This window comes from Salmo trutta, chromosome 34, assembly GCF_901001165.1.
Source record: "Salmo trutta chromosome 34, fSalTru1.1, whole genome shotgun sequence".
Lineage (NCBI taxonomy): Eukaryota > Metazoa > Chordata > Actinopteri > Salmoniformes > Salmonidae > Salmo > Salmo trutta.
Window position 1 is genome coordinate 27,149,440 of NC_042990.1, and position 13,742 is coordinate 27,163,181.

Here is a 13,742-nt window from a genome sequence, read left to right on the forward strand (position 1 = left end):
GACACACACACTCGATAGCACATGCTTTGCTGGCCATAATTGCATAGCCCAGTAGCTCAATAGCCTAGTGACTGTACACTAGTCACATAGTGGAGTCTGACCCCTTTAGTCCCTTAAGAGATACATCAAGAAAGAAAGAAAGAAAGAAAGAAAGAAAGACAACAGTACCCATTTTTTATCATCAACTTCATAAGTTCAAATCCTTGTACAGTTCCACAGGTTTGTCAAAAAAGAAACAAAATAAGTTCATTAATTATGAGGCATAGTTCCTGCCAAATATCCCAGAAATGGCATTTTAATCGTTTTACTTTGCTTGTCTTACTGACCATTAGCTATGCACCGAGCCATCCTAGATGGCAGGGCCAGTTAAGCTCAAAACCTTATGGTCCAACTAGCCTCTCCGTTACTGGGGCTATGTCCAGCTAGCTTGTTCCTTATTCCTTAACCAATGCTCAACCTGATTGGTTAGATTCGCTTCCAAGGTTACTACTTGGTTGCCAGATTTGTCAGATCCCAGATGATATCCTGCCACTGTCATAGACTAATAGATTAATAACCCATACCGGTATTTTAGAATGCATAAAGGCAACTCTGATTTAAGGAGGGAAGTAAATGTGTACATTGTTAATCAGGGACAAGAAGGGAAACTAATCTGGCTGAGGGAGTAGAACGACAGTAGACACTCATTAGGTAGCTATTGCCTCATCCTGAGAGGATGTAGGGGAGAGCCTGTCCTATCATTGGAAGGCTGGTAATTGAAGAGATATGTAATTCTGAGCTGTTTACCAGCTTGATTGAGCCAAGACACACATGCTCCCCTCACCCCGTCTAATCTCTCTGTCCTTTTCACACTATATCTTGCAATTGATTTCACATTTACTGATCAGCTCTCTCTCTCTTTCTCTCTCTTTCTCTCTCTCTTTCTCTTTTTCTCTCTCTTTCTCTCTATCTCTCTGTCTCTCTCTTTTTCTCTTTCATCAGGGTCAGATCTTGAGCCAGGGTTTCTCTCCTTGCCAGTCCTGTCAAGTTGTCCTGGGACATGAGAGTGTGTGTGTGTCTGTCTGTGTGTTTATTTTTGCCACCATGGCAGGTCATGCTGAGCGATTGAATCATCAGATAAAGGGATGAGTTTGCCGTGGCCCCATGGCAAACACAAATACATACACAGAACACCATAGAGATATTGACGTCCAGCCTTCCAGACAATGACATGTTCCTACTGTGATGACCATGCTCCAGACTGTTTCCTGTCTGACTGTCTCTCTGAGCCTCTCATATCGCTCTAGACATGTCTGCTGTTGGGAGGTAGATGGAACAGAGATAGAAAGGGAAATATGTCTACTGAAGAGACATCCGTAATTTGTTTTGAATGCCATATTATCACACACACACACACACATACATACACAAACAGTAACCTTTGCGTCGAGAGCATTCAGTAAAGTATTAATAGAACACATCTCCAATGTTCACAAAGCCATTTTTTATGTCTGCATGAGTCACAGATGTAATATCTGGTTAGTTATTACTGTAATTAGTGTATAAATTACAAAACGCCTAGAGAATATGAAAATAGCTACATAAATGAACAATTCATGACGATTTTCATCATATAATTATAATTGGGGCATATGGGCTTTATTTGTCCTCTCTGTCTCTGTTGATCTGTGTAAATATAGGAGGGCCATTTCAAGCTAATATCTAAGCTGGTCTTGTGTGTCAGGCTCAATCGACCACTAATGTTCGGTTTTAGACCCTCTCTCATTACAGTCTCTCTTTCTCTATCACTTTTTTACTCTCTGCCCATACCGCCCACCGCCCACCGCCCATACAGCCCATACCGCCCATTCCGCCCACCGCCCATACCGCCCACCGCCCATACCGCCCATACAGCCCATACCGCCCACCGCCCATACCGCCCACCGCCCATACCGCCCTTCCCTGAGTTCTGTCTTAGTTTAGAGTGATGAAAACTAGCTAACAGTTAACTGCTGTCTCATGTCTCTTCATTGAGCAGAGCAACCCAAGTAGAGCCGTTGCTATGGGATACTCACACAGACTCAGAGCCACCAAGAGCATAGCGAATGGAGCGAGTGACAGACAGAGAGGAGCAGCTAATGGATTTACTAACGGAGGAAGTTATTTCTGATTTTGGGTTTCGGGCCAGGCCTTAAATTTGTCAGAAGCAATCGGGCCTGGGTAGGGAAGGGCCTGAATGTCGAAGGCATGGGTAGGGCAGATGGCTGTGCATCTCAATGCCATCACTAACCCCCTATGTCTTCGTACTCTAACATATGCACACCTGCAACTAAAAAGGGTTCTTCAAAGGGTTCTCCTATGGGGACAGTTGAAGAACCCTTTTGGGTTCTAGATAGGACATTTTTTTCTAAGAGTGTATTGTTGTGTACTATAGTTCTCTCATTGCTAATAAATCACCTTAAAGATCCATAAGTCCATCTGCTTTAGCCATGGTGTCACATTGGCATTTAGGGTCGGGAGACAGGTGCAGGAATGTGTAATAGTTTTTTTTATTTCTTACCCAAATTACAGCGTGCTGTGTACAGGCACAGGGACTAAGACCAAACAAACACGTATACAAAATACAGGGAAGAACCCAAACAAAAGAACGAGGAGTACCTCTAATAAGTACACAATCGCACAATGATTAACACACAGGACGAGACCTGTAATCATCTGCACAATATACGTGGCACGAAAGCCAAAACAACATAGCACAGGTACTCACACACATCAACGGACATTGGAACAATAATCGACAGCACCGTGGTGAATAAAAAGGTCACATATATACAAATATAATCAGTGGGAATAGGGGCCAGGTGTGAAAGTTCCAGAGAGATCCGTGACAGTACCCCCCCCCCCACCGATGCACTAGCAGCGCAACGACACCAGCCTCGAGGACGATCACCAGAACGCAGTACGGGTCGTTCAGGACCCGATGCAGCTGCCGACGTAGCGTTGTCATCGGACGGGCCAGTTGCCGTGGCATCGGACAGACCGGTTGTGGCGGTATCGGACGGACCAGTCGCAGCATCGTCGGACGGACCATTCTCGCTGTCTCCCTTAATGGTCGATTATTCTGTCACGTTGGTATAAAGGGATCAGGAGACAGACGCAGGAGTGCGTAATAGGGGTTTTTATTTACCCAAATTACAGAGTGCCACGTAAAGGCACGGGGACGAAGATCAAACAAACACGTAACAAAAACACAGGGCTAAAACCCAAAACAAAAGAACGAGGAGTACCTCGAATAAATACACACTCGCACAATGATTAACACACAGGACGAGACCTGTAATCATCTGCACAATATACGTGGCACGAAAGCCACAGCAACATAGCACAGGTACTCACACGAACCAATGGACATTGGAACAATAGTCGACAGCACCGTGGTGAATAAAGGGCACATATGTACAAAAACAATCAGTGGGAATAGGGTGTGCGCAATGAAAGTTCCAGAGGGATCCGTGACACATGGATACTGACTCATACACACTACATACTGTACTTTAACCTTTGTGTGTGTGTGTGTGTGTGTGTGTGTGTGTGTGTCACCACACACTGTACCTTTAAGCTGAATGAAGATGTATTTAGCCTTTGTCTGTAGAACAGTATCTGGCACCATTACCCCTCATCAGCTGAGCGTACATAGGGGGCATTGCCTCGCTAACTTCACAGATACTTAGTGCTATGGTGACACATAGGATTGGAGGGGAGGGCTTGATAAATGAACACGGAGGGTATTAATGCGGGGTTGTAGATTTGTTATTCTCTCAACTCGTCCTCCTCTTGAGCGTTAGAGAGAGGGTGATTTTGTCGGTATATTTTGTTTGCAAGAAAGAGTGTGTTTGCATTGTGATTGTACAAAGTGTGTGTGTGGGTGTGCATCCGTGTGTGTGTGTGTTAAGAGGAACTTCACCTACACTGTCCTCAGCAGATAGATCCTTGCTCACTGTTTTCTCCACTGAGGCACAATTTTGTATTTTTCTCCCATTCTTTCTCTCTCCCTCTCCTATCCTTTCTCTTCTCCTCCCTTTCTTTCTCTCCCCCTATCGCTCCCTCTCACCCCTCCTCTCTCTCTCTCTCTGCCCCCCCCTCCTCTGTCCTGCTAAGTGCTGAGTTTCCTGTCTTTAAAGGCCTGACAGTGCTCTCCTGAACTCCTCACCTCTAATTGATGCACGGACAGAGGGCCTCCTGTTGTCAGGCTTGTTAAGCCAATTAAGGCCAGTAATCACCCACTGCTGATCAGGCGTGCCGCCATCTGTACCAGACCAAGGAGGTCGGCCGGGCGCCATGTCACTGAACACACATATACACATATTAAGTCAAAATGACTTGTTTTATATAGCCAAGTTAACTAAACGTGTTCAAATGTCAAAACGTTTTGAATCAAGTTGTGTTGACATTTTATTTTTAAGTTCAGATAACAGCAACTTATCTAATTGTCTTAACTTATGAAATCAAGTTGAATCAGCTAAGAATTACATGTCTTCTCAACTTAGAAATTCACAACCGTGAAGTCAAACTACTGAAGTAACACAAAAGTACATTTTGGTCATTTAACCCTTGTGTGGTGTTAGGGCGAATTGTGAGACTCATTTTCAATGTTTACTAAAAGAAAATAGATACAATTATGAATTTTTTCAACCTGAGACTCAATGGCCTTGGCTCATTTTATGTAAAACAACACCTTTTCATTGAGTGCACACTGTGCACCCCCCTACACATTTATATTCCATACAGTTGAAGTCGGAAGTTTACATACACTTAGACCATTGGTAGACATTCCTGCAGTAACTGGTAACAGAACATGCACACAACCCAGGAAGCTTAACCCCCTAGAGTCGATTGAAGCACCCGTGCGTTAGTCTAATTTACAGTTGAAGTCGGAATACACTTAGGTTGGAGTCATTAAAACTCGTTTTTCAACCACTCCACAAATTTCTTGTTAACAAACTATAGTTTTGGCAAGTTGGTTAGGACATCTACTTTGTGCATGACACAAGTAATTTTTCCAACAATTGTTTGCAGACAGATTATTTCACTTAGAATTCATTGTATCACAATTCCAGTGGGTCAGAAGTTTACAAACACTAAGTTGACTGTACCTTTAAACAGCTTGGACAATTCCAGAAAATGATGTCATGGCTTTAGAAGCTTCCGATAGGCTAATTTACATAATTTGAGTCAATTAGAGGTGTACCTGTGGATGTATTTCAAGGCCTACCTTCAAACCCAGTGCCTCTTTGCTTGACATCATGGGAAAATCAAAAGAAATCAGCCAAGACCTCCACAAGTCTGGTTCATACTTGGGAGCAATTTCCATCCGCCTGAAGGTACCGCGTTTATCTGTACAAACAATAGTACGCAAGTATAAACACCATGGACCATGCAGCCATCATACCGCTCAGGAAGGAGACGCGTTCTCCTAGAATTGAACGTACTTTGGTGCGAAAAGTGCAAATCAATCCCAGAACAACAGCAAAGGACCTTGTGAAGATGCTAGAGTAAACAGGTACAAAAATATCTATACCCACAGAAAAATGAGTCCTATATCGACATAACCTGAAAGGCCGCTCAAGAAGGAAGAAGGCACTGCTCCCAAACCCACCAAGTACAAAGATCATACTTTTTGGGGAAATGTCCTCTGGTCTAATGAAACAAAAAAAGGACTGTTTGGCCATAATGACCATTGTTATGTTTGGAGGAAAAAGGGGGATGCTTGCAAGCCGAAGAACACCATCCCAACCGTGAAGCATGGGGGTGGCAGCATCATGTTGTGGGGGTGCTTTGCTGCAGGAGGGACTGGTGCACTTCACAAAATAGATGGCATCACAAGGAAGGGAAATTATGTGGATATGTTGAAGCAACATCTCAAAACATCAGTCAGGAAGTTAAAGCTTGGTCTCAAATGGATTTTCCAAATGGACAATGACCCCAAGCATACTTCCAAAGTTGTGGCAAAATGGCTTAAGGACAACACAGTCAAGGTATTGGAGTGGCCATCACAAAGCCCTGACATCGATCCTATAGAAAATTTGTGGGCAGAACTGAAAAAGTGTGTGTGAGCAAGGAGAACTGCAAACCTGATTCAGTTACACCAGCTCTGTCAGGAGGAATGGGACAACATTCACCCAACTTACTGTGGGAAGCTTGTTGAAGGCTACCCAAAACGTTTGACCAAAGTTAAACAATTTAAAGGCAATGCTACCAAATACCAATTGAGTGTATGTACACTTCTGACCTACTGGGAATGTGATGAAAGAAATAAAAGCTGAAATAAATCATTCTCTCTACAATTATTCTGACATTTCACGTTCTTAAAATAATGTGGTGATCCTAAATGACCTCCGACAGAGAATTTTTACTAGGATTAAATGTCAGGAATTGTGAAAAACTGAGTTTAAATGTATTTGGCTAAGGTGTATGTAAACATCTGACTTCAACTGTATGTGAGTGAGTGAGATGTTCGTAGAATTCTTGAACTAGGGGTTTTAATCAGTCTAGATTTCAGCTGGTAGCAACAAGAAGAAGCACTGCAATGTGTTTGGACCCAAGAAGGACAGGAAGACACAGTACATATGCATCAAGTGCAAGAAATACATATGCAACACACACACAGTAAAACTCTGTCCCTCTTGTTGTGTGTAGACCGGCCTTAATTTGTGTTCAATGGGGCTCATTTATCATTTCCATAAAATACTGTATATAAAATGTGTCCTTCCAATTTGTTCAGTTCAAAGCAATAAACATCAAAAGTGATGAAAACAAACCTTGTTTTATTGATATTTGTTCAAGATAACATGATTTATTCCACCCGTTTCTTGATTATAATAGATTTTTGTTTACAAAAATCACAATTCATGAAAAAAATGTGTGCTTTTATTGATAAATATGAACTAGCCGAGGTAAATGGCAAATATTACCATGTATGCTGTCTGTATTGCTTGTAATTTATGTAAGTCCACGTCTAAATATTAAGTATTTGTACGTAAATTGTTATGGCTGTATTGTTTTAAAAACCCAATAATGTTGTGGGTCCATCAGACCCGTGAACATTGGGTGAAAAACAAAAACATCAATACCACTCAAGGGTTAACAGAAGCTTTTATCCTGAGTGACTTCAGTTAGTGCATTCAATGAAGGAGATAAACAACGACATCTAAAGAAACAACAACAACAATTCTGTAATCATTACTGAGAATGTCATTGTAGTTAATGTGTCTGTTGGTTGGCTGACATTACTGAGAATGTCATTGTAGTTAAAGTGCTCTGTTGGTTGGCTGACATTACTGAGAATGTCATTGTAGTTAAAGTGCTCTGTTGGTTGGCTGACATTACTGAGAATGTCATTGTAGTTAAAGTGCTCTGTTGGTTGGCTGACATTACTGAGAATGTCATTGTAGTTAAAGTGCTCTGTTGGTTGGCTGACATTACTGAAAATGTCATTGTAGTTAAAGTGCTCTGTTGGTTGGCTGACATTACTGAGTGCACTGACAGTTTTCTAAGCTGGAGAAAAACTCACACATGAGCAAGAGATAGAGCGAAGCATAAAGTTCACTAATGACATCTCTATTGCATCACTGTTAGGGTTAGGGTTGTCAATGTACTATATCTGTAGTCTACTTAACTTGATAGTCTAGATTAATTGAAAATATGAAGTCATTTAAAAATGGAGGCTAGTTATCTCTACTAAAAACTAAATCGATTCAACTATCAATAGTTGGTTATACTGACAAATCATAAAGTTGACTTGACTTTCTTTTATTAGTCAAAATACATATTACAGGAAGTAAGTTGAAACAACAAATTCTTTTTTACTTTGCACACACACAGAAACCCAGAGACACACAGACACAGACACACACACACACACACACACACACACACACACACACACACACACACACACACACACACACACACACACACACACACACACACACACACACACACACACACATACACTCAATCACACACCGCACAAACAGCGGAAATACATGTACACATATAAACTCAGTGACAATATACAGATACCTACACAGACAGCCAGACACACAGACACACAGAAACACCATATGCTTTGAATAATCTCAATCTTTAACACATTATTTGCTGCACTACTCAAAATGTATACCGTGTCTTTGCATTTAAAAAAAGGCTTCTGAAGTTTGTAATTTCCATAAAATATCTGACTTAATTTTTCCTTATGAAAAATTTATTTAAACCTACAAAAATGTCCATTAATTATAATCCACATACTAATTAGCATTTCCTGTTGCTGCAGGACTATTTTCCTGCTGTAGCGAACTGGCTCAAATGAAGATCCAACACCTGTATAGTCCTATATTGAACAGTACTCTACCAGGGGTACCATGTCATTTCTAGGATAACACCTTGTTATTTCTGGACGGTATAATACATATTTTGCCTGGCCAACTGGGGGATGGTTTTATGCATGCTTCTTTATTGTTGAGTTTTCTTCATTGTTAGTTTGTCCCCTAACAAGGTCTGATAGTAGGGACAGTTCTCCCTAGCCATAGTGTTGTTTACCTTTCTGTATCCCACGTATTCTTGTGCCTTGTCTGTAATTGCTTTTCCAGGTGTGTCGCATGTCCCTGCTAAGAAAAGGGTTCCAGGGGTCTGCTGGGGCGCGTTCATTAACACTCGGGCACTTTGCTGCCATTTATAACACTTGTTTGCACCTGGGCTGTTGCTTAGTGATAAGTCACTCTGGAGCATTAGCTATAATGAGTGCTTCCTCTCTCTCTATGCATCTCTGTCACTTTATTTTTCTATACCTCTCTCTCTCTCTCTCTCTCTCTCCCTCTCTCTCTGTATCTCTCTTTCTCTGTCTTTCTTTCTCTCTCCCTCTCTCTTCTCTCTTTCTCTCTCTCTAGCTCTCTCTTTCTTTCTCTCCTCCTCTCTCTCTCTCTCACTCTCTCTCTCTCAGTCTCTCTCTCTCTCTCTGTATTTCTCTTAGTGCTGTGGAGGGTGAAGAGATAGGGAGAAAGGAGACAAGACATTTATGCTCCTGAGGGATACCTACTGAGAGAGAGAAGCTTAGCGCAGCATGTGGAATATGCCTTACTAAATCTATACATAGTGCATGCTTCCTTACCTCAGTACGCATACATAAACACACACACACACACACACACACACACACACACACACACACACACACACACACACACACACACACACACACACACACACACACACACACACACACACACACACACACACACACAAACACATCTACACCACATTGATATCATTCAACTTGACTATACGGATAACATTTAGACTGTGAACAATGTATTAGTACATGGTTAAAGTTTCCATTACAGAAGGGTAAAAACTAAGCAAGGATTTCTGGTTAAGTCAGGCCAAACAGGCCTCACAACAGCACAGTGCATAGTGCAGGTTCCATTTTGTGAATGACCTGAATTGGCAGCCACTGAATAACCAGAGGGACATCCATTTGATACACTGTAATGTCCTTTATTTTCACTTATACTTTATATTTTGTGTGGAGTGGATATGGCGGCAGTTTCTTTGAAATTCTCCATCCCAGCACCTCTGAGTCAGATCAGTAATAGAGAGATTATTACCAGGAACACCAGTCATCTCACGTCTGCCTAATACACTGCCTGCCCACGTTCATCAGGCTTTGGACAGCTATGTGTGTGTGTGTGTGCGTGTGTGTGTGAGAGAGAGAGAGAGAGAGAGCGAGAGAGAGAGAGAGAGTGTGTGTGTGTGTGTGTGTGTGTGTGAGTGTGTGTGTGTGTGTGTGTGTGTGTGTGTGTGTGTGTGTGTGTGTGTGTGTGTGTGTGTGTGTTCATCAGGCTTTGGACAGCTGTGTGTGTGTGTGTGTGTGTGTGTGTGTGTGTGTGTGTGTGTGTGTGTGTGTGTGTGTGTGTGTGTGTGTGTGTGTGTGTGTTCAGAAGGTTTCAGACAGCTCCATAGTTGGGAATTAGACTGCTGATGTCTTTGTTAAGGTCCTGAGATCCAGATTATTGACCATGGAGGTATATCACAAGTGCTGTGCGGGTGTGCGCGTGTGCATGCATGCGTGCGTGTATGTGTGACATGTGGGGTAACATAATCGTTATTTCTGCCTGGTAATAAGTAGTCAGTAACACATTGATAACCCATTTACAACCTGTTTTCACACACAAACGGCGTGGGAGAAGATATTGAGATGTGAAAATGTATTATGTCCCATCTTGCACCTCTACACTGTGACTTCCAGTACAAAGCTCTGTGGGTAATGGCTAATGCAATTTCCCCGCAGAGAAAATGTTCATGTAATGAGGCTGAGGTGCTTTTCTCCATAAGATTTCCATGTGGAAAAAGTGTGATATTGAACTTACTTTCTGAATTATGCCGCAGTACGTAGAGAGATAGAGGAAATTATGAGGCAGAATGGAGCGCGTGGGCGGAGGTAGGTTAAGGCAACAAAGCCAAGGAGGGAGGTTTTGATTAAAAAGACAGGAGGATGGAAAAAAGCGGCGAGAGAAGAGCGAAAACAACAAAACTTCTATCAAAGCACTTAGCGAACAACAGGAAATGATGAAGTGAGAGTGAATTGAAGGTCAGAAATTCGCTAGGCAATCTGGAGTCCAGGGAGACAAGAGTATGGATTCAAATGATTGACCTTTCATAGAGAGATGACACATTTCTAGCTACTATAGAGGGAAGAAGAAATGGTTTGGGAATATCAATTGTTGTGATGAGTAGTTTGAAATACAGGCAAGTATGGAATGTCAGAAGTGGGTGAAGAATGTTATGGTGGATGGGAGGGAGGGAGGGATTGGTTTGGGAGGGAGGGAGGGATTGGTTTGGGAGGGAGGGAGGGATTGGTTTGGAAGGGAGGGAGGGATTGGTTTGGGAGGGAGGGAGGGATTGGTTTGGGAGGGAGGGAGGGAGGGAGGGATTGATTGATTTTTATTGTTGAAGAAGCGGCAGCAATTTTGGCCTCAATTGTTCCTTAACTAGCACCATTCATATCAAAACTACACTCATCTCCAACACACACAAACAAAACATACTCACACACACACACATACTCACATTTTGTGACACAGACATACACGCATGCAGAAATGACTGCTAACATATACACACACAGTTGTACACAAGCTACTCCAGGCCTTAGTAGGCCCCCAACTCTAGTAACAACATAACGTTGTGTTTCTTTTCATTCAAATCAATCACAGGTGACCTTCTGTTGCTGCTAAGGAGAGCTCAGAAGCCTGATTAGGCTTGGCTATGCTTGTTAGTGCTCCTGTTTTCCTGCCTCCTCGCACGCACACACACACACACACACACACACACACACACACACACACACACACACACACACACACACACACACACACACACACACACACACACACACACACACACACAACAACACACGCACACACTAGCTCTCACACACAGACACACAAACTTACACAAGCACACACACACACACGGTTTGTTCCACAGCTGATTATTGTAATGATGTCCTGCTGCACCCACTGCGTAGAACAATAGAAATGTCTGCTTATTGTGACTACGAGATCCGTCTAACCATCCATGTTATCTTCACCTTCACTATAGCAGGCAATACCTAGGGCCAAAACTTTTTCTCAACAGATCACATTGACAGGAAACATCCCAAACAAACAGGGATGTTTAATTCACTGGTGGGGATCTATAGGCACACAACCCAGTCTCTCATTAACTATGTACCATATGTACAAATAAGCACAATGATTTTATGTATTAATAGCACAAACTCATGATGGAGTTCGGTGCGCCATGAGTTTGTGCTATTGGTACATAAAAATATTGTGCTAATTTAAACACTAAGCATGTATGGCACATATACCATGGACTCAGGGTTGGGTATGTTTCCCTCCTCCATATGGTCAAAGATGGAGGGTATATTGTATGTGTGTTCCTACGTGGTTGAAGGATTCCACCTTAAGCTCACACAACCTAAGTAAGCAAAGAAACAAGGTTGTGATTGAAATGGTGCCCTATTCCCTGTATAGGTCATCTACAAGACCCTGCTAGGTAAAGTCCCCCCTTATCTCCGCTCACTGGTCACCATAGCAGCACCCACCTGTAGCACGCGCTCCAGCAGGTATATCTCTCTGGTCACCCCTAAAGCCAACTCCTCCTTTGGTCGTCTCTCCTTCCAGTTCTCAGCTGCCAATGACTGGAACGAACTACAAAAATCTCTAAAACTGGAAACACTTATCTCCCTCACTAGCTTTAAGCACCAGCTGTCAGAGCAGCTCACAGATCTCTGCACCTGTACATAGCCCATCTTTAATTGAGCCCAAACTACTACCTTTTCCCCTACTGTATTTATTTATTTTATTTATTTTGCTCCTTTGCACCATATTATTTATATTTTAACTTTTAACTTTCTTCAAACTACAAATCTACCATTCCAGTGTTTTTCTTGCCATACTTTATTTACTTTGCCACCATGGCATTTTTTTTGCCTTTACCTCCATTATCTCACATCATTTGCTCACATTGTATATAGTCTTATTTTTTTCTACTGCATCATTGATTGTATGTTGTTTTACTCCATGTGTAACTCTGTGTTTTTGTATGTTGTCGAACTGCTTTGCTTTATCTTGGCCAGGTCGCAATTGTAAATGAGAACTTGTTCTCAACTTGCCTACCTGGTTAAATAAAGGTGAAATAAAAAATAAAAAAATAGTGCACTACTTTTAACCCCAGCCCTCTGGACTAGGGCAGTGAATAGGGTGCCGTTAGTTTGGGACGCAGCCAGAGAGTCCCACCAGGAAAACTGCTCCTCCATCCCCAAGGCCTAGAGTGAAATCCAATCCTGACCGACTACTAGGTGAATTTATTTCAGCCTGACTACTTTAATTCATCCCATCACTACAGAGCAGTGCACAGGGTAAAAACAGAGAAAGGGAGATATAAATTCAATAAAACTCAGATAAAGATACGGAAGCAAGGTGGGACTGAACGTACTGAGCAAGGTAGCGACAGAGGAGGTAGCGAGGGAGGAGGAGGAGGAGAGAGGTGGAGGAGGAGAGGAGCAATGGAATAACATTTTATATTTCACTGTCTTCTTATCTCTGGCACCTGACCCCCGCTCAGGGAACGAAATGTATTAAAATAAATAAATATGCTTTGGCTGGCGGTGTCTCTTTTGTATCTGTCTGGGGGAAAGACAAAGTACGGATTAATGTGTGTATGAGACGGAGGAAAATGAATGTCGGGAGCAGTCTGAGCGATGGCCCAGGGTCTCTTTCCTATCGACTCCCCTAATGTGATATGAAACACAATAAAGTACATGGGTGACAGACGGGAGCAAGGTAAGTGTGGAGGGGTGGAACAGGAACAACACAGGTAGGGACAGGTGAAAAACAAAGAAAGAGGGAGAGGGAAAGAAAGATAGAGAGAGAGCGATTGTGTGGGAATGAGTGTATAGAGAGGCAGAGGCGGAGTGAGAAAGAGAGAGAGAGAGAGAGAGAGAGAGAGAGAGAGAGAGAGAGACAGAGAGAGAGAGAGAGAGAGAGACAGAGAGAGAGAGAGAGAGAGAGAGAGAGAGAGAGAGAGAAAACCAAGGTGAAGAGACAGGCGGACTAAAATAGATGGGGAAAACTGTGAAAAGGAGGGAAAGATTAAAGGAGTAGCCTGAACTCTTTTATTTCATGGCAGAGCCACATCTC